This window comes from Bubalus bubalis, chromosome 22 (assembly GCF_019923935.1).
Source record: "Bubalus bubalis isolate 160015118507 breed Murrah chromosome 22, NDDB_SH_1, whole genome shotgun sequence".
Taxonomy (NCBI): Eukaryota; Metazoa; Chordata; class Mammalia; order Artiodactyla; family Bovidae; genus Bubalus; species Bubalus bubalis.
In genome coordinates this window covers 18,694,305-18,713,632 of record NC_059178.1, presented here as the reverse complement: position 1 = coordinate 18,713,632, position 19,328 = coordinate 18,694,305, and the positions used below count along the sequence as shown (strand labels likewise).

At 45.6% G+C, this 19,328-nt stretch overlaps 1 protein-coding gene across 10 annotated transcripts in view; it reads left to right on the top strand.

Moving 5' to 3' along the window:
• The window catches only part of LDLRAD4 (low density lipoprotein receptor class A domain containing 4), a 158,698-nt gene that overhangs the window by 52,165 nt on the left and 87,205 nt on the right, over positions 1-19,328 (top strand). Inside the window, exon 1 of one of the 10 annotated variants that reach the window (XM_044934506.2) lies at positions 4,218-4,361. The exons of the other annotated variants lie outside the window; for them this stretch is intronic. The gene's annotated coding sequence lies outside the window, so the exon portion shown is untranslated. Of the gene's footprint in view, positions 1-4,217; positions 4,362-19,328 lie in introns of those variants that run through there. 10 annotated transcript variants of the gene reach the window in all.

The window sequence follows — 19,328 nt, the reverse complement described above, 5'->3', positions numbered from 1 at the left end:
TTTTGAATGTTGAGCTTTAAGCCAGCTTTTTCACTCTCCTCTTTTACCTTCATCTAGAGGCTCTTTAGTTCCTCTTCACTTTCTTCCATAAGGGTGGTGTCATCTGCTTATCTGAGGTTATTGATATTTCTCTCAGCAATCTTGATTCCAGCTGTGCTTCATCATCCCCCCCCCCAGCATTTCTCATGATGTACTCTGCGTATAAGTAATACTCTGTATAATAAGCAAGATGACAATGTACAGCCTTGATGTACTCCTTTTCCTATTTGGAAGTAGACTGTTGTTCCATGTCCAGTTCTAACTGTTGCTTCCTGACCTGCATACAGATTTCTCAAGAGGCAGGTCAGGTGGTCTGGTATTCCCATCTCTTTCAGAATTTTCCACAGTTTGTTGTGGTTCACACAGTCAAAGGCTTTGGCATAGTCAATAAAGCAGAAGTAGATATTTTATTAGTCATTGTCATTTGTCCTGATCACCCTTTGAAGCCATTTTTAAAATTTGCTTTTAAACTTTTTAAAAATATTGCATTTTACCTTGCTTTCAGTCCCGGAAAATCATATGTAAATGGCACTGTTTGAAGCTTGTTCCATTCTTCTTAGGGATCTTGGAGGAGTCAGGCCCACAGACTGGGGGCTGGCAGAGTCCTTTAATACAAGTTCAGTGCTAGCTCTTTCTCAGTTCATGCTGAATTATTTCTGAGGTTTTAATGACAGATTTGTCCTACTGGCTCTCCTTTTAACCTCTGGCTATTTCATTTTATATAGTAAGCTGAGGAATATACATGTTAAACGCTAGTTTCGGCCCATCCTGAAAGGGCTGATGTTGGTCAAGGTGACTGTCATTTTGAGGCTGTCAGCTGGGAGCACATCAGGACTGGACCAGAAATGGCTTACATAGGAAATAATTATGACAAGTGGTCTCCTCTTAAAAAAATAATCACTCAATCTGAATACTTAGCAAGAGATTTTTGTCATCAGAAGGATGTCTGTGGTAGTGTTATTAACTCGAGAGGAAGTTAAGTCTTTTTCTTTAGAAACGAGTGACCACAGCAATTGCATATATTCAAAAACTTCCATTACAAATAAGGAAATGGAAGTCAGAGACCTTGGTGACTTGCCTAAGGTCAGAACCTTATGAAGCGGTGGAGTGAACCGGAAACGAGCCCCGTCACTGCAGCCTGTGCCCTTGCAGACCTTGTCCGGCACTGGAAGATGTGGATGAAGCGCGTTACTGGGCCGGGTGAAAATGCTATTTTTAATGATTGCTAGGAAAATTCTGGTTGCACACTTTTTACCATGATTGATATAAGAACAGCCTGCCTTCTTATTTGCCTGCCAGCCCGTTGTTCAGTAAAAATATGTGTATCTTTTTAGTTTGGTCTTTTTTTTTTTTTAATAGTCCAGTTGCTTTTATTTTTATTTTTTTTCCCCAATTATATATATATATTTTTGATTCCTTTTTTTAAAAATTTTATTTTATTTTTAAACTTTACATAATTGTATTAGTTTTGCCAAATATCAAAATGAATCCGCCACAGGTATACATGTGTTCCCCATCCTGAATAGCCGTGAGATTGTCAGTACTCTCAACAGGGTATAGAAGTGAATTCTGGGGCTTTCCTGGTGGCTCAGTGGCAAAGAATCTGCCTTCCGATTCAGGAGACATGGGTTTGATCCCTGATCTGGGAAGATCCCACATGCCTTGGAGCAGCTGAGCTTGTGTGCCACAGCTGTTGAGCCTGCTTTCTAGAGCCTGGGAGCTGCAACTACTGTAGCTGGGCACCTTAGAGCCCATGCTCAGAAATCGGAGAAGCCACCACGGTGAGAAGCCCACATACCACAACTGGAGAGTAGCCCCCACTCACCGCAACTAGAGGAAAGCCTACGGAGCAATGAAGACCCAGCACAGCCAAATAAATTAATTTTTTTAAAAAAGTGAATTCTGTCAGATTTGTTGATTAGTTAGTAGAAAATGCTATAAGAACAAAGAGCATTTTGGTAACTAGAGGGTCAGATTTTAGGGACATGCATAAAAACACTATATATTGTAGTAATCAAGCACAGTAAAAATCAAGCATTTGACTTGTAGGTGAACCCTTCTTCCCTTAAATGAGCTGTGCCATCTTGGTCTGCAACTGACGAATCCAACACCAGTGCTTTTTAGGGGAAGTGGCTTCAGCAGACACATCAGGAGTAGTGAAGCCCCCTGGCATCTGGACTCTGTAGAAGCTCAACACGTTTACTCTCCTGCCCTCAGCACACATGACCTTGTGTGGTATGCCCAACATCCTGGGAAGCTGTGGTGGACCTGGTGGCTGGGGAAACCTGGAGTTTGACCCTCTGTCGACTCATCCCCACCAAGGTGCCCAAGCTCGACCCAGGAAAACCAGCCCCTCCTGTGAATCCCGGGTGTGGGTACAGGGCCGCCTGTAACTGGATTTTACTTAACCTGAAACACAGCTTTCCCTGTCCAGATGGCCTGTATGTGAGCTTATACCTGTAGACGTAGAATGAATTTAAAGGATCAGCTGGCCCCTGGAAGGGGTTGGCCCTGTCTGTCTAGTGCATTGGGAGCGGGCTGCGCTGACTTCCAGGTGTGTTAAGAATCTTTGTATTGTGTTTCAGGTGATACCTGTTCTTGAATATTGGAAACAAAGGGCATAGCACTGTTGTTGTTTTTTTGTTTTTGTTTTCGTTTTCTAATATGTGAATTTCTATGAGGCTGAAAGACTTACCCAGTAGGAGTGAACTCTAATATATACTTTGGTATGTGTGCTTCTCATGATTGTACAGAAAGAGTTTAATTTATGTTTGTGTGAAAGACTGAGCACTACACACGCTGACAAAGGCAGAAATAATAAAGTCAGTTTTAGAACTTCAAGTAACTGTGAAGGCCATTGATTTCACTTTTTACATTGTATAAAGAAGAAAACCTGAATCCTAGAGAGGCTGAGTGACTGCAGGGTCTTGTAGCCACCAGTCTTGAGGGAGGAGCAGACACAGCTCTCTCCTCCCAGTCCAGGGCTCCTGGTGTCCCCCCCCCCCCCCGCCCCACCGCCCCGCACTGCACCTTGCCAACCCTGCGATTCAGCTCACAGTGTGGGGAGCGGGAGGACGGGCATTGTGCTGTGGTGAAGGTGGCCTGCCCCAGTTCATTATGGCAGGAATAGGATGCAGTCAGTTACTTTCACTTAGCAGGATGGTCTCAAAACGAAACTTTGGAATTCTTAAAGATCAGCTTGCATGAAACAGGGAGTGGGAGCTCTGGAAAGTCTTGTCCCAGCAAGTCCAGGCTCTGGTCCAGAAGTGACCTGTAAACATAGAGGCTAGAGCTTTTGCCTCCATGTGCCTGTCTGGGAGTGGCGCTGACTAGTGACTAGTGACTTTGTTTTCTTAGGAAATCATAATAGAATTAATGGAAAATACCCTTTCACTCATAAACACATAGTTTTTATTTGTAAACAGCATTTTATCTTTTTAACATTTAAAATAATAAAAGCAAGAAAATTTAGATACAAAGGAAAGGGCAGATTTCATTATTGGGCCATTATTCATATAAGGGCCATTATTTCATTATTGTCACATAACCACTATTTTCATTTTTGCACATTTCAGTTTTTTAATATTTCAGAGTCTACAATACATGCTTTCTACAAGGTCATAATCATGGCCTTGAGAAGAGTTCATGGTCTTTGGAGGCAGAAGTACCTGGGTTGGATTATGTGGCCTGTCAGTTCCTAGTTCCGCGACCTTGGGCAGGTCCCTTCATTTTGCATTTCAGTTTCTCCATCTGCAGAATGAGGCAAACCTTGAACTCACAGAGGATTCTTGTAAAGTGGAGAGGAGTTGTACAGGAAGTGCCTGGCCTTTGTGGCCTGTCAGGGTGTGTCTTTCACTGCTTAATGTCCTCCCTTTGCATGTGTTTTTTGCTGCCTGATGTGAAAGGAAATGACCACCTTCTTTATAAGATGAGTCCCTACTTCCTGTGGCTGGCCATAGAGAATGTTCACACAGGGAGTTGGGACTGAGTGACTTGGGGCCCTGAGAGTCTCTGCATTTTGGAGGGGTCTTTGCTTTGCTGACCTGTGCTGGGGAGCAGGGGGTGCTATGTCATTTGGTGTTTTATAGCCTGTGGAAGTCATCCAGCTTTTTCTCTAGCATCCTGTGGAGGACTGAGATGAGTCAGCCCCGGTAAACACGGGGGCCAGATTGAAAGGAAATACGTGTTCTAGTTACCGACACGTAGTTTCCTGAGCTCCTGAGCCACATGTTGGTGCCTGAACTTCAAGTCTGGTGTCAGGTCTTTACCAGGCCTGTCTGCTGTGTCCAAAGTGATGGACAAGCCTTTCCTTGATTGCTCAGGTAAGAAGATGTATGGTGTGGGGTCAGGATTTGGAACCTGGAACTAGAGTGGGACCTATCCTATTTATAGATGCTGACCAGGAGGGCTCCCTGGAGCAGGCATGCAATGGGCCGCACAGGGCACTGTGGTGCCAGAGGCCTGGCATAGCCATGGGGAGCCTGGTCACTGTGGAGGGGCACCTCCTGCTCCTGTTTGGGAGGAGGGGCCTCTGGTCCCCGGATGAGGTAGTGCAGGAGTGGCTTAGCTTTTACAGACAAGACTTGCAGTATTTGTTAACAGGAAGCTGGCATCATGTAAACTCTGGGAGAAGTTCTGGGGAGCTTAGACAAAACCGTGTGATGTTCAGAGCAGTGCTAGTCCCCTCCTGGGGACTCGCTGCTGAGCTGTGGGTCCCTCTTGCTGCTGCCAAACACTGTGTTGAGGCCTGGCTGGGCACAGCTGGGGCACACGCTGGCCAGTCACATGTGACGTGAACATGTGTTGTCCCAAATTACACTGTTCTTGAAATTCTGGGGGGAATTTCCTTCTCAAATTCTAGGATGGAATGCTTAGAGTGATGATTTTATATAGCATGTTGGCATTTTAAGTGGTTTGTAGCTTAAAAAAAGGTGGAGCCTGATTTCCTTAGAAAAGTGAAATTAGTTTTCCAAACCCACTGCAGTGAGTGTGAGAACATCCGAGTCGCCCTCATCACGCACTGTACTCCTGCCGTGGGTGTGGAGGGGTGTGTGTGTGGCTGTGGAAGAGGAATGCTGGGCCAGATCCTCTTGCTGGAAGTTAAACACATTTCAGTAGAAGTTGTGGGGCTTTCATGATTAGGGTGTGCCTGTTTGATATCTTAAGGCAAAAACATTAAAATTTTTTTCTTCAGAAGTTTGGTTTTAGAACACCTGTTTCTTTCATCATCAAGTTAAGTGGCAGCTGTCCCTCAAAACCTCCATGCTTCAGAGGAAGAGAAAGGCCCCGTAACTGACTTCATGGTCCGAGGTGTGTAGAACAGGGACTAGAGCACTCTTGTATCAGACCTGGATTTTAGACTAAAGCCCTCTGTGGTACCACTTTCAGTTTTTACTCCAGAGGCCAGGCTGATGTGATAATTACAAGTGAATTCCAATGAGACATTACAACTTACGGACTCCAGTGGATGCTGTCGGTGATGTCTGTATGTTTTAGGGTCCCAGTGAATGGTGTAGAAACAAAGGAAAGTCCAGTGCCTCTGGGTCCTAGGGGGTGGTGTTCCCCTGGGAGGGGTGGTTTGAAAGACTGCCTGCCTATGTTCACCTGGTGCCTCCATGCTCAAGTAGCTGGCTATGTCTGGAGAGAGGTGCCCGCCTTGCCGGAGTACATGGAAACAGGAACAGCTGGTGGCAGCCTGTCTGGCTGCTCCGGAGGAATTCTGCCCTCCCAAGGCCTGGCTTCAGGCCCTGGCTTGTCTCAGGAGAGCCAGCAGGTGCCTTCTTCCGGGTGGGGCTTTTTGGGGTGTAGAAGGCAGACTGGTGCTTCTCTTGCCATGCTGGCACCCTTCCTTGCCTGCCCAGCTTCTCGAGGTGGGGCTCGTGATTTTGGTGGGGACCTGGGAGCCAGAGGGGCAGCTCTGCTCCGATGGCTTTTTGTCCTGAGGACTTGTCTCTGGAGTCAGCCACTAGCACCATCTAGAGACAGGGCCATGATGCAGGGGCCGGGCCGTGTCCTGGGTGGCTGCTGCCTGCTGTGGTCAGCTCCCTCCAGACCTGTCCCAGTGAAGGTGCCTAGGACCATCTCTGCTTAGTTTTGGTGCACGTATTTGAGAACTGGCCAGGAGGTGAAAGCTCAAGTGATAGCAGGTTTGAATTTGGTATCATGATTTAATCTTTTTGTTATCAACCACTATACCCTAGGATTCTCTTGTCGTAGTAACGCTAAGCAGGGTTGTTCAAATAAGTGAAGCAGATGCCGTGTGTCCTGTTTTAACGGGGGATCTTGGCTGCTGGAGTCTCTCTGGAGAACTCCATCTGATCACACCACAGCTGAACACCTCTTCCAGTCAGAGCTGGGTGTGCACGGGTGTGGTGAACTGGGAGCTGGCCGCTAGTTGGAGCTCGGAGACCATCCAGTAATTAGCCGCATGGCTTTGAGCAGCTCACTCCCCAGAGTCTCACAGCGAGCACCTGGAGGCCTCTGTATCTTCTCCATTTTTGCGTCCTCAGCAGCCAGACTGTGTGCCTGATTGGAGTGGGTACTCAGCCAGACGTTTGCCAGACAGTAGAGAAGGTGGCAGAGCCCAGAGTGTGGCGCTCAGAGGAGTCTGGTCTCAGGAGGGGGCAGGAGAAAAGATTTCTAGTCCATCAGATTTGTAAGTGTTGCCTGTCGAACCCCCTTCTTGGAGATTCTTAATGTACCTTTAGCATACTAGAGGCTCTGAGAAGTTTGGCAGCAGAGAAAACAGTAGTGTTGTTTAACCCAGAATCTTCTTAAACATGTTTGACCCAAGAACCGTCTCCATTCAACTCCGCTAAGCCTGGGGGAGCTTTTGTTAGACCAGGTGACCTTGAGGGAGACTTCCTTCTGGAACATTCTGGAATTTGAGAGCAGGGGTGGGAGGATGGGACGTATTTAGAGGGGTAATGAGGTGGCAGAAGGTTTGGGGCATGGGTAGGGGATGGTGGGTTAGTCTCTACACAGGGCTCAGACCCCAAATTCCGCAGTTAAACCTGGTAGGCTCTGCATCCACAGCACAAACAGGGATCTGGGGTGAGGTGTGTATCCCTGGAGCTGAACTCGTGTTGGGGAGGTGTGTGTTTTGTCCTTAGTGAACCAAAGGGCGGTGGACAGAATGACCACGTTTCTGTTGTACTTGTGCCCTTTCTCCTGTTTTCAACAGATTGTGAGTTTCTTGAAGGAAGGAGTCTAAACTCTAAAACTTGCCAGGCACAGTTGCTGCTTATCCACCTGCCGTGGAGTAAATGGTGAAGGTGCTGAGATGCTGTGTGGAAACTTGGCCTCCCTGGCCCCTCCTTTATCCACTAGAGGGCAAATGGGAGGGTCCCCCTCCGTCAGCCACACTGGCAGTGGGCTTGGTGATTCCCCCACCACTGTCTCTGGGGATCCATGCCCCCAGATCCCAAGGTTTGTCTCCACCTACTCCCCCTTTCAGATAAGAACATATAAATGTGATTATGTTGAGAAGCTGAAGCATTTGAATAAATCAGATGCTTTTGCCCAGCCCTAGAATAAAGGCTGTAGTTATTTTAACAACAACAGCAAAAATCCTGCAGTCTTCAGCTATTTCTGGAAGTAACTGGTAATTAGCATGCCATTTGTAATTCATTGCCGTCTCCGGCTGTTTGTTTCCTTGTTCCAAAGCAGCCCAGTTTGGGAGACTGGGTTTATTTCATTTGGAAATATGATTTTGTGGCGATCTCCAGAATGGCATCGCGAAATTAATGGTTTTCTGGAGCTGTAGTTTGCCAAACCTGGGGACTCATTTCCAGCAGCCCTGTGGAGGGAAGTGACGGCTTGCTGGGGTGGTGTTGACTTTCCAAGAAAAGCGCTAGAAGCAACTGCTTCAGGATGGTTTGATGCTACCTGATTTTCCAGGAGGAGAACAGGTAATTGGGGGCAGATTTAAGAGGCTTCATCATTGAACTTGTTGCAGATTATTCTCTTGTGAAAGGAATGCACATGTATTGTTCTGTGCATCTCTTGATAAAAGGGTTTAGTTATATGGGCGCTGGACTCTAATAGTAAAAGAATTAAAATGGTCCTAGTTCTATATAAGATACGGTGGTAAGAAGAGCTAACTTAGATTGTGCAGAGGCCAGGTAGTTGTGCAAAAACTATGGCCTGAACGTGTTGTCAGCAGTAAGAGTTGTTTCTGGGTTTTTAGGTGAAGGTGAACAGTTGAAAGGGTTTGGGTGCAGATCTGTACTATGGGAGTGGAAATGTAGGCACCTGTATCCAGATGCTCATTGTGGACCCCAATGCAGAGGTTCTCCCACCAGGGCTGTGGGCAGCTTCCACAGCAACTGGTCTGAGATATTCTGGAGGTCTGGCACAGTGCAGGCTGTGGGCTGGAGCGCTGGGGAGAGTGATGGGGAGGGGTTGGGAAGTGGGTGTCTCCCAGAGCCCCTTGGTATAAGGAGGTCAGCCAGCTTCTCTATTAACCCAAGAGGGTTCCGCCCTTTCAGGTTTGCCTGGTGCACACTTAGGAAAAAGTATTCCTTATTAGTTTCAAAGTATGATATCCAAGAATAATTTATGTTTTCTGAAACTTCTTGTCATGGAAACAGACTTGAGGGTAGAGGACTGGCAAACCAACTGTGAGGGGATATTAAGGGTCCCCTGAAGAGGAGGGGTGTAAACAATGTGGGAGACAGGGTAGTCTAAGCTGCAGCTGATACGGAGGTTAAAAACTATTATTATTATTATAGTTTTCATTAGACAGTATCATCACATGGTTCAAAAATAAAATGAGGTGTCAAAAAGTATTGACTCAGAAGCCTACCCTGTCCACTCTGTGCCTGTCCTGTCTTAAAATCACGGTCATTAATTTATTGTGTGTCTTTCTAGAATCATTTCATTCACTTGAAGGACTTGAAAATGTGTTAACCACCACCACCTCTGTGTGTCTAGAAGGTGTCACCCCCATTTTCTGCTTTTTATATTTGACGTGGTTTGGAGATCCTTCACATGAGCACACAAAAAACCTCCTTCTCTCCCCTCCTCTCCTGTTTACAGCTGTCTCATGTCCCATTTAATAGGTGCTCTGTCATTTATTGATTCATTTCTCTATTGATGAACATGTGGCTTAATTTCATTGCATTGAATTGCGTGCAAAGTGTGCCTTCAGGATAAGTCCCCAGAACTGGAGTTGTCAAGTCAAAGAGCACGTGCATTTGTGGTTTTGGCTGACACTGCCTGTCGCCCTCCGTGGGGGTGGCACCAGCCCTAGGATGGGGTGCCTGTTTGCCACATCCTCAGGAATAGACCGTGTCGCCGTGCGGTTTTGGAGCTTACCAAGCTGGTAGGTGGAAAATGGTATCTAAATGTAGTTTTAATTTATATTTCTATTGTTATGAGTGAGATTGTGTATCTTTCATATGAGTTTTAGTGCCCTCTGTGTATGTAGGCTGTTGCACTTTTTTTTTCTCTTGAATTTCTAGGAGCATTTTACATGTTTGAGAAGTAGATTTTGTGATAAAACTTGTACCTACTGTTTCCAAATTTTTGTCATTTGTCTTTAAACTTTGATTTTTACCAGGCTGAAGGTTTTAATGTTTATGTGATTATATGATCAGTCTTTTCTTTTGTGGCTTCTGGATTTTGTGTTCTTGTTTGGAAGGAATTGACACCACGGCTGTAGAACCACTCTATTGTTTAGAATTAACTGGTTTTAGAGATTCTATTCGTTTCCCCCAAGTAACACAGGTTATTCGAGTTGTATTTGCCTTTTGTTTCTTGTATACTTTGCTTTTGTCCGCTCTGCTTCACTTTATTTAATATAATAAGAGATCCTTACTGCATTTTTCCAGCTCCCATAATTGGAAAGATACTATAGTTGCCACCTGGAGCAGATATGCTCTCAGTCTGGTGGGTTAAGCTTGTTGGTGTACTGACCTGGAGGCCTCTGAGTGACTGGCCTTGCCCTGCCATGTGTCCTGGTGTGCACGGGCCATATCAATGGGCAGACACCGAGCTCTGCTGGGAAGTGGGCTCTGAATGTGGCTCCAGGGCCTCAGAATGCTGGGAGAGGCTGCCTTGTCCATGATAATCCAATTCCTAGTAGGTTATTATATGTGCATTCTGGTTTCAGTTTTCTTGCCCTTAATTTTTAGATGTGCCAAGTCTTTTGTATTTATTACTTATAATTTTATTTTTCTCTGTGTGAGTTTACTGAGGACTTGGAAGCTGGTTTGTGGGGATGAGGCCCATAGGACATAGCACCCCATCTCCAGCAGGCTCTCAGCACTCTTACTTTGATGATGATGTTGTTATTGTTCAGTTGCTAAGTTGTGTCTGACTCTCTGTGACCCCATGGACTGTAGCATGCCAGGCTCCTATGTCCTCCACTATCTCCTGGAGTTTGCTCAAACTTATGTCCATTGAGTGGGTGATGCTGTCTAACCATCTCATCCTCTATCGTCCCCTTCTCCTTTTGCCCTCAGTCTTTCCTAGCATCAGGGTCTTTTCCAGTGAGTCAGCTCTTCTCATCAGGTGGCCAAAGTATTGCAGCTACAGCTTCAGCAACAGTCCTTCCAATGAATATTCAGGACTGATTTCCTTTAGGATTGACTGGTTGGATCTCTTTGCAATCCAAGGGACTCTCAAGAGTCTTCTCTAGCAGCACAATTCAAAAGCATCAGTTCTTCAGCACTCAGACTTATTTATGGTCCAGCTCTCACATCCATACCTGAGTGCTGAAAAAACTATGACTTTGACTATATGGACCTTTGTTGGCAAAGTGATGCCTCTGCTTTTTAATACATTGTCTAGGTTTGTCACAGCTTTTCTTCCGAGGAGCAAGTGTCTTTTAATTTCCTGGCTGTCATCATCGTTCTCAGTGATTTTGGAGCCCAAGGAAATAAAGTCTGTCTCTGTTTCCATTTTTTCCCCATCTGTTTGCCCTGAAGTGATGGGACTGGATGCTTAGTTTTTGAATGTTGAGTTTTAAGTGAGCTTTTTCACTCTCCTGTTTCACCTTCATCAAGAGGTTCTTTAGTTCCTCTTCACTTTCTGTCATTAGTGGTCTCATCTGCATATTTGAGGTATTTGGTGTTTCTCCCTGCAATCTTGATTCCAGCCTGTGAGTAATTCAGCCCAGCATTTCACATAATATACTCTGCATAGAAGTTAAACAAGCAGGGTGAGAGTATATAGCCTTGACGTACTCCTTTCCTAATTTTGAACCAGGCCGTTGTTTAGGGTCCAATTCTAACTATTGCTTCTTCACCCACGTACAGGTTTCTCAGGAGACAGGTAAGGTGGTCTGGTACTCCCATCTCTTTAAGAATTTTCCACAATTTGTTGTGATCCAAGGGCTTCCTTGGTGGCTCAGATGGTAAAGAATCTGCCTGCAGTGCATGATACCTGGGTTTGATCCCTGGATTGGGAAGATCACCTGGAGAAGGAAATGGCAACCCACTCCAGTATTCTCGCCTGAAGAATCCTTGGCGGGATACAGTCCATGGGATTATGAAGAGTCGGACATGACTGAGTGACCAACACACAGTTGAAAGCTTTAGCTTAGGCAATGAATCAGAAGTAGATATTTTTCTGGAATTCCCTTGCTTTCTCCATGATTCAACAAATATTGGCAGTTTTGATCTTTAGTTTACCTCTGCCTTTTCTAAACCCAACTTGTACATCTAGAAGTTCTCAGTTCACGTACTACTGAAGACTAGCTTGAAGGATTTTGAGCATGACCTTGCAAACATGTGAAATGAGGCCAATTGTACTGTAGTTTGAACATTTTTTGACACTGCTCTTCTTGGGGATTGGAATGAAAACTGACCTTTTCCAGTCCTTTGGCCACTGCTGAGTTTTCCAAATTTGCTGGCATATTGAGTGCAACACTTTCACAGCATCATCTTTTAGGATTTGAAATAGCTCAGCTGGAATTCTGTCACCTCTCCTAGCTTTGTTTGTAGTAATGCCTCACAAGGCCCACTTGACTTCATACTCCAGGATGTCTGGCTCTCATTGAGTGACTACACTATGGTTGTTGTCTGGGTCATTAAGATCTTTTTTTATTTAGTTCTGTGTATTATTGACATGTTTTCTTAATCTCTTCTGCTTCTGTTAGGTCCTTACCACTTCTGTTCTTTATTGTGTCCATCCTTGCATGAAATGTTCCCTCGATATCTTCAATTTTCTTGAAGAGATCTCTAGTCTGTCCCACTCTATTGTTTTCCTCTGTTTCTTTGGTCTGTTCTTTTTGGGAAGGCCTTCTTATCTCTCCTTGCGATTCCCTGGAACCCTGTGTTAATTTGGGTATATCTTTTCCAATCTTCCTCGTCTTTCACTTCTCTTCTTTCCTTAGCTATAGGGTCAGTCAGAAAACTGTTTATATCTTGACCACATACGGTCTTATGTGGGATCCGTCTTTGTGGAGTAAGCATTTTTCTGGGACTTGGAAGATGGGATGAGAGTAGGTCTGAGGGACTCAGGGAGTGATGTGGGAGAGGTGGATTTTGAGATGATTATATTTTAAGAGTGACAAACACCAGTTGGTCTGGTGCCCGCCTTTCTGAAGAATGATCTGTTGAGGACTCAGCCTTTACTCTTGGCTTCCTGCTGGCTTGTCCTGGACGCTGTCGTGTCAGTTGTAGTGAGGCTCTTGTTGTATTTGTCTGTTAGCCTGTGGCTATTTTAACTGGGTATCATTTAAGCAGATACAGTGATAAAGCAACTGAAGGTTGTTTCTCAGTGTTGGGCCCTGAATTCTACCATAGGACAGTCAAAAGGAAATCTGTACACGGTTGAATGTGTGGTGCAGTTATCGGGGTGTAGCGAGTGAACCCATGGTCCATCTTCTCCTGCTTCCTCCTCCTTGCACTCCCTTCTTCTCTCTCTCCAGGTAGCATTTCTCCAGTGGAAGAAGAGGTGCTGGTGAGGGTGTCAGAGCCGTGGATGGTCAGAGGGAGACGGGACCCATGGAGGGCCGGGCAGTGGTATTAGCGCATAACATACTTTCTGAGAGGGCACATGGTGGGGACCCGATGAGACTTGTCCGGTTTGGAACTTAGGAGGGTGCTGAGAGCTTTGCCAGAGCACTTCCAGAAGCCTGGCTGTGGGTTGCAGGCAGAGTTCCTGCCTCACAGACACTGTTGGAAGGAAAGGCTGACCTGTGGAGGCTGTTCTTGGATGAGTGCCCGTGCTTTGAACTGCTTTATAAATGCTCACAGAGCTGTCCTTGGACCTTCTGGTGAGATGTACAATTCCCATGTGACCCACCTCCAGCTGACTGCCAAACATCGAGTTTAAAAAAAATAGTTTCTACTTGAGATTTATGAGGACACCCAGGAGTGAATTTGGGGGGATCATTGCCCTTTGTCGTGGCCTTCACTCCAAGGGTACACCTACTTCAAAGCATCCCATCACCAAACTTCAGACAATCATTGCAGGGACGACAGGATCACCAAATAATGCGTCAGCACTCGTCACTGGATGAATGGCCAAGGTGCCTGGCCTTGTGGTTTGCATTGCTGGCCTTACCTATTTCTTTTCTGTCAGAACCGAGAGGAGTTGCTGGCATGTCTGCTTGGGCTTGCAGGCAGAGCAGAGGGAGGCACAGGACTGTGTTTGCTCCCAATAACCCCAGAGAAGCATAACGCTTTCTGTTACCGAGGAGCACCTCAGTTCTTTCTTGCTTTTACTTTATTCAGTTTGCTTACAGAGTTCACTATTTGTTTATTTACGTGCTAATTCTAATCCAGCTGTTTTTGAACCTTTATGGTATGTACAGTGCGGTGATAGATCTGGTCAGAAAAAACACATAAGTAGAAGACACAGTTCCTTCAGAGAGGTGCTGGCGTGGCATGGAACAGCGGTAAACCCTTCCTTGGGGGGAGGGCTGTGTGCTTTCCCTCCTCACCCCCCCGACACCTCCTCTTCATTCACCTGGACCTGAGCCCTTCCTCAGGGGGCCAGAGTTTCGGGGCTTCAGTCACTGTTTGAATCCATTTAGTTTTGTGTTTTGACGTTTTTTTGTTTGTATTATTTATAGTGGACAGTATGAGAAATATTTTTAAATTCTGAAATTAGCATATTTACTTTTGCTTATTCTTTTGATTTACTTGGGAAGCTTTAGAGAGGCAAACTTTTATTAAGAAGATGATTTGGCATGTTGGAAAGGTTTTGGAACTAGAAATACATAAATTCACATTTGTGCTCTACTGGTAGCATTACTGAGGCCTTAGATAATTTATTTAACTCACTAAACCTGGGTCCCTGCTCCACAAAATGTGGAGAGCAGTGCCTACTGGAGGGCTGTTGTAAAGATGAGAACAGATGAAAAGCTAGGACTATATTTTTGGGGTAAGCCAGGGGTCCACATGACCTTTTCTATTTACATTTCAGAATCTTTCCTTCATCTGTTCAGTTTACTGTTGAGTCAGTTTATGAGGTGCCTCCTCTATGCCAGGACCTGTGATGGGTGGGATTCAGACACAGATAAGATTCTGTCCCCCTGACGAGGGGCTGCCCAGGGGCCCACTCCAGTCTTGTCAGCGTGGGGCAGTGGGTGATAACTTGGCCTGCAGAGGCATCCTTCGTGGGAGAGGTGCCTGTGTGTCCTGGTGGCAGCGCTGGGCAGAGTGGCGGTGGTGGCAGGACCATCTGATGTCCCTCAGGTCTTGTTGCTCTTCCTGGTTATAGGGGCACCCCTTGCTTTGGCCAGCAGAGGCGACTGTGACTCCAGTGTCATCCTCAAAAATGCAAACCATACTGAATGGAATGCTGTTTTCAGTTGGTAATTACAGTTTTCTCAGGGAGGATTCCAAAATCACCTTTCTGGAGGTCAAAAGCTGACCGTGTTGGCACAGTGACAACGTGGCAGTGCCTCTGGTTTCCTTGTCACCCTCTTAGGGAAGGTGGTGGGTTAACCTGGTGGTGAAGGAAGTGCTCCAGGCCTGCCCAGAGGGGATCATTCAGGCTGCCCTGGCTGACCTGAAGATAAAAGTCCATAGGAATAGCTGTGTACCTAGAGGAACTGTAGGACAGCATTGTTAAGAAAGTGATTTCAAGGTTAAAATAACACTGGATAATTTTCCTCTTATGTTTATACGAATGACAAATCTCAAATAATCATAATCATAAAACCACTGGCGAAACTCTTAAGCCTCCGTTGCTTTGTGTGTGTCTTAAAAGACCTGTTTTGGACTATTTAATCCTGGAGCTTGAAAAACATGGTAATAATATAACACAAAATTCTGTTTGTGTGTTTTTAGTTCTTTGTGATCTTTTTACTAACTTGGTTAAGAATAGGAGGGAGGTGGTCTGCTTTGCATTCAGCTGTGGGACTTGATCTACATATGGAAGGAGTTTTGAGGACCAAGGGCTAAAGAGGGCCGCATGCTTTATAGAATTTTGGGGCTACTGGAAGGGATCTGTTATTTGGTTCATTTCACACTACCTCTGGTCTTTGGAAGGACAGGCTTGCAAAACTTTGTGTGTCCTTATTTGCACAGAGGCCAATGTGAGTCAGTGAGTGAGATCTGGCCAGTCAGTTGGGGTTAGGATGCTCTGCTAGCCTGGCAGCAGACGCTGGAGTCAGTTATTCCTGATTCTGACTGTGCCTCAAAGAGCCAGCTAGCAGACAGCATGCTGATTTCCCCGGGCCTCAGCTGAGCAGTGAAAAGGGGATGGACGTGGGCTGCCAGAACCACTCAGACTTGACCTTGAGCTGTTTTTTTCCTGTGTCAAGAGTGCAAGTTTGGAGTGTTTGCATAGCTGAGTGACACTGATTTCCCTGAGGTAAATAGCTGTTTAAAGGACAGCCTTCCTCCCCGTTGGGGAACATGATGTTAGTCTCCTTGGCACTCCTGTGTACATTTCATTTGAACAGGAACATTTTGCACCTGTTGATGTGCTGCTTTTTGATTCTTCACAGTTGTTTTCTTTGAAATGTTTCCTCTTGTAAACCACAAGGATGTTGAGGACAGTGACAGTTTGTGACGGTTTCATGCCAGTCTGCATGGCCGTGTTCTCAACCCCGCTGCATGCTGGGGTGGCCTGCTCTTCTCCTTCCTCCATATTTGAGTCTGTTGGTTCAGGAGAGTTTTTTTCCCCCCAGTTTTTATATCGTAGAAATCAGAAAGCATGAGAAATCATTGTTTTATTATGAACTAAATGCAACAAAAAATGTCTTTCCATTGATCTCCACCTGTACCTTAGCACCTGACCTGCCTCTTCAGTTATCTGTATGCAGGTCAGGAAGCAACAGTTAGAACTGGACATGGAACAACAGACTGGTTCCAAATAGGAAAAGGAGTATGTCAAGGCTGTATATTGTCACCCTGCTTATTTAGCTTATATGCAGAGTACATCATGAGAAACGCTGGACTGGAAGAAACACAAGCTGGAATCAAGATTGTGGGGAGAAATATCAGTAACCTCAGATATGCAGATGACACCACCCTTATGGCAGAGAGTGAAGAGGAACTAAAGTGCCTCTTGATGAAAGTGAAAGTGGAGAGTGAAAAAGTTGGCTTAAAGCTCAACATTCAGAAAACGAAGATCATGGCATCCGGTCCCATCAATTCATGGGAAATAGATGGGGAAACGGTGGAAACAGTGTCAGACTCTATTTTTTGGGGCTCCAAAATCACTGCAGATGGTGATTGCAGCCATGAAATTAAAAGATGCTTACTCCTTGGAAGGAAAGTTATGACCAACCTAGATAGCATATTGAAAAGCAGAGACATTACTTTGCCAACAAAGGTCCATCTAGTCAAGGCTATGGTTTTTCCAGTGGTCATGTATGGATGTGAGAGTTGGACTGTGAAGAAGGCTGAGTGCCGAAGAATTGATGCTTTTGACCTGTGGTGTTGGAGAAGACTCTTGAGAGTCCCTTGGACTGCAAGGAGATCCAACCAGTCCATTCTGAAGGAGATCAGCCCTGGGATTTCCTTGGAAGGAATGATGCTAAAGCTGAAACTCCAGTAGTTTGGCCACCTCATGCGGAAAGTTGACTCATTGGAAAAGACTCTGATGCTGGGAGGGATTGGGGGCAGGAGGAGAAGGGGACGACAGAGTCTGAGATGGCTGGATGGCATCACTGACTTGATGGATGTGAGTCTGGGTGAACTCTGGGAGTTGGTGATGGACAGGGAGGCCTGGCGTGCTGTGATTCATGGGGTCGCAAAGAGTCGGACACGACTGAGTGACTGAACTGAACTGAACTGAACTGATACCTTAGTAATGTGGCCAGAAGAAATTCAGCCCAAAGTCAGTGTTTAGACGTCTGTGTTCAGGTGAAGAAGCAATACCTTCTTGTCTTCTTGGTAATGAGTTTGAGAGGTGGAGCTGGAGGGAAAATGTCTTGGTATGATTTATGGTGGTTTTGTTGCATTTTCCAATGGCTTGGGATTTCTCCATTGCCAAGTGATTTGTCTAAAGAGACATTTTAAAGGAGACTGTTTTGACCTGAGTCAGTAAAATGTTCTAGGAGAAGGCAATGGCAACCCACTCCAGTATTCTTGCCTGGAAAATCCCATAGATGGAGGAGCCTGGTAGGCTGCAGTCCATGGGGTCGCTAAGAGTCGGACATGACTGGGCGACTTCACTTTCACTTTTCACTTTCATGCATTGGAGCAGGAAATGGCAACCCACTCCATTGTTCTTGCCTGGAGAATCCCAGGGACAGTGAGGCCTGGTGGGCTGCCGTCTATGGGGTCGCACAGAATTGGACACGACTGAAATGACTTAGCAGTAGCAGCAGCAGTGAAATGTTCTACGTATTAGAGTTAGCAAGGGACTGTGAGTTGTGTTTTTGTAAGTTTTAAGTAGTTGTTTTTATAGTTATATCATGCCAAATAATTTAGTTTAAAAGTTTAACAGTTTGGTGATATGGCTGTTAATCTTAGAATAATATGCATGTGTGTATGAGAAATAAAAATGACTTAACTGTTTTTTAAAAATTAACATGAAAAGTCACACATTTGTTGGGAAGGTGTCATCAGCTAGAGTTCTCTAGTAGTCCCATAGGCTCGGCGCACCTCAGAACTGCCTGGGCTGTAGCTCAGCATGTTGGCTGCATGTTACGGGGATGACCGTGAAACCAGCTGTTTGACTTCCCATCAGAAGCCTGTGACTGTGCATCCAGTCAGCAGACCTCTGCCAGGTTGGGCACAGATTGGCTCTGTGTGACCCGCAGAGCTGATCCCTTTGCTAGATGCGCTTCATGGCGTCTTGGGTCACTGGCTTGAGAAAGCATGCTCCACTGACTTTTCTTTGTGTATTTCCATCAGGCCATAAGAGATAGTAATGAGTCAACAAGCCTTCAGAACACCAGATTGCTGACTGCCCAGGTCCCTTGGAACTCCCCTCTTTTTTTATGTGTAAGGCAGGCTTTGCAGCCAGCGGTGTGTGCTAGCGTATGTAGTACAGTGGGTTTACTAGCAGAAAACATGGTGATTGGAGCAGTGGATCATGGGCATGTGTGTCATGGAGTCTGTGGGGAAGAAGAGACCTGCTTAAGAGATGTAAGTAGGTAGCTGCCACCACCCCCACCCCCCACCCTGGCCAAGAATAAATTCACCGAACCCATTCCTGAGGCTTCAGAGGTGGGTAGCCAGAGTCTGGAGTGGCGAGGAGGCCCTTGGGGTGGCTGTGGACCCTGGAGCCCCCAAGCTCTGAGATATTTCTCTTGCTGGAAGCTTTCTTACCTAGACAGAATGGACTTGGATTCGTATTCAGTTTTCGTTCGTACCCGTCTTGTTCCACCTGTGAGTGTGGACCAGGAAATGCATTAAATAATTCTCACCATTGTCTTGTGTCTCACCACTCCCCCACATCTTTCCTTGGAATTCCGTCTCTTTCACTTTTTGAGCAACTTCAGAACTAGGCATATCGAGCTGGTGGTTAAACTTCGATTTGGGACTGATGTAGCTTTAATGATACGGCTGTCAGGAGGTTCTGAATGATGTTCATATGGTGTTTTGCTGTTTGTCCAGCCAGCTTGGCCTTCAGCCATCTGGACCTTCAAATAATCCAGTGGCTTTCATCTTCCAGATCCCCTGCATTTTGACCCTCTCAATGGGTAATGTTCATTTTCTTTTGGAATTATCTTGGTACATACATCTTTTAAGTGGGGGGTATTGATTCACCTACCACATAAATGGTGACTTGGGTACCATAGGTGTCAGGGCAGCAGTTGTGTGTACTGATTTATAGAAAGTAAACACTGTCAAAGCCTTAAGCAGAGTGTCCTCAGGAACAGTTCATAGATGAATAGACAGCGATGTGCTCAAAGTGATAATAACTGCTGA